Source organism: Sminthopsis crassicaudata, chromosome 3 (assembly GCF_048593235.1).
Source record: "Sminthopsis crassicaudata isolate SCR6 chromosome 3, ASM4859323v1, whole genome shotgun sequence".
In the NCBI taxonomy this organism is placed as follows: domain Eukaryota; kingdom Metazoa; phylum Chordata; class Mammalia; order Dasyuromorphia; family Dasyuridae; genus Sminthopsis; species Sminthopsis crassicaudata.
In genome coordinates this window covers 591973544-591975644 of record NC_133619.1, presented here as the reverse complement: position 1 = coordinate 591975644, position 2101 = coordinate 591973544, and positions in this window count along the sequence as shown.

The following is a 2101-nucleotide window of genomic DNA, read 5'->3' as shown; positions in this document are numbered from 1 at the left end:
CCTTTGTCCTCCTCTTGCTTTTTTTTTCCTCCCCAGATTCCTTGTTGTCCCCAGAAAGCCAGCCCTGACCCACCTCTCTGACTGTGGATAGAAAGGACATGAGAGCCAGGCTTTTCTTCTAGGAGCAAAGAGGCCTTCGATTTGGTCAGTAATTCAGGGCATAAACAGATACATAAAACTATCCATCCTAAGAAAGCAGGTTGTACTGAAAGGAAGAATAATGGTGATAATATGAGGCAGGGCAAGCGTACTTTCTGGGCTGGTTCGCGCCTTTTAGCTATAAAGTGAGCCTCTATGAGGACCCTGTCACATCTAATGTGGGCTACAAAGAGAGTTAAATTTATTATGCCCCATGTACCTCCCTTCTCATCTCCACCTAGAGCGACCTTCCTGTTCTCGAGGTCAGACGTCTGAGTTCTTTCAAGACTTCTTGTCTGGTCTGTGGCTCAGATGTGTTTCGAAGGTTCTGGGCCCCTCTTCACTGGGGAAGGCCAGCCTGGCCTGTGGCAGGTCACTGGAGCAGCCAAGCCCTCTATTGTGTTAATAAGGCCAGTGGGAGGTGAGCCTATTCATCAGTCATGCTGGCTCAGGGGGAGCTATCCATGAATAAGTGATTGGTGATCAGCTCTTGGAGCTGGAGGGAATAACTCAAGGGATCCCTCTGTGTGGCCATGGGGCCGGTTTGCCTGCCTGGGGTCTATGCCTGGAATTAAATGTGAAGGGGGAGGAGGATGGGAGGTCAGCAGGAAAAAAAGAATGCATTATATAAGCATTGGAAATCAGAGTTATTGAAACCATGCAATGAAGGATCTTGGAATAGAGAATGTCGGAGCTGGGAGGAATCTTAGAACATAAAATATCAGAACTGGGAGGGCCCTTAGAACACAGAGTGTCCGAGCTGAGAGGGGTCTTAGGACATAAAATCTCAGAGCTTGGAGAGACTTAAAGATTAGTTAGTTTTAACATAGGAGAAAACATACCCAGATGGAGTTGTCCCTGGTCAGACCATATTTGGGTTATTGTGTTCAGTTCTGAGTAGCACATTTTAAGAAGGTCAGTGATAAAATAGTGATTATCCAGAGGAGAGACCATGATGATAAGGGGTCTATATTTATGCTAAGATTCATTGAGATGAGGATATGGAGAGAGGGGAATGATAGCTATCTTCGAGCGTGGTATCTGTCCTGCCATCCCATAGGAACTCTCTACTGCTTCCTATATGAGGATGGACCTAAGGTTCAAGGCTCTCTATAGATCTGCATCTGCTTAAATCCATTGCTAATGAGCCTCCAGTAATGTATTTACTTTTTTCTAGTCATCCAGTGGAAATAATTTTCTCAACAAAAGAGCATTTAATGAAATGGTATAAAAAGAAAAGAAACAATAAAATATTTTCCTCTAACCCTTGGTCATACTCTTCTTCAATTACACACACCACCAGAAAAAAGAAGGGACACTCCAATCTTCAATCAGTAGTATTTATTTACATTTTTGATGGTAACTTTTGTTTTCACATTATCTAAATTTCTTCACATATTCCTTCCATTCCTCCTCTCACGAAGTCATTCCATATATCAAACAATTTTTCCAAAAGAAAAAAAACAAATGAAAAAGACAAAGCTGAGAAAAGCAATGAGCAAAGTTCAACATACTCTCCCAAATATGAAAAGTTGAGTAGTAATTTAAACCTTTGTGGACTTCCAAACTCTGTAAAGTAGTTTAAGGAAGGGGGGTCTTCTCATATCTCTTCTTTGGAGCTAAGCTTATATTTTTCAATTCTTCAACATTCTTTTTTTTTTAAAGTTTGTTTCATGGTTATTCTTTCCTACATTATTGCAGTTGTGTTTATTGTATTCTTAGCTCTGTTTAAATCAAATTGCCTCAGTTCATGTAAGTCTTCTCAAGTTTCTCTGCCTACATCCTATTTATTGTTTCTTACATTATAGCAATGTCCTGTTACATTCGTGTACCATAAATAGTTTATCCATTTCCCAATTAATGGACATTTACTGTTTCAATAAATAGCTTTTAAGCATCATTATGTTCAAGCACTTTGCACATATAGGAAACATACATGGAAAGACATAAATTTAGAGAACTT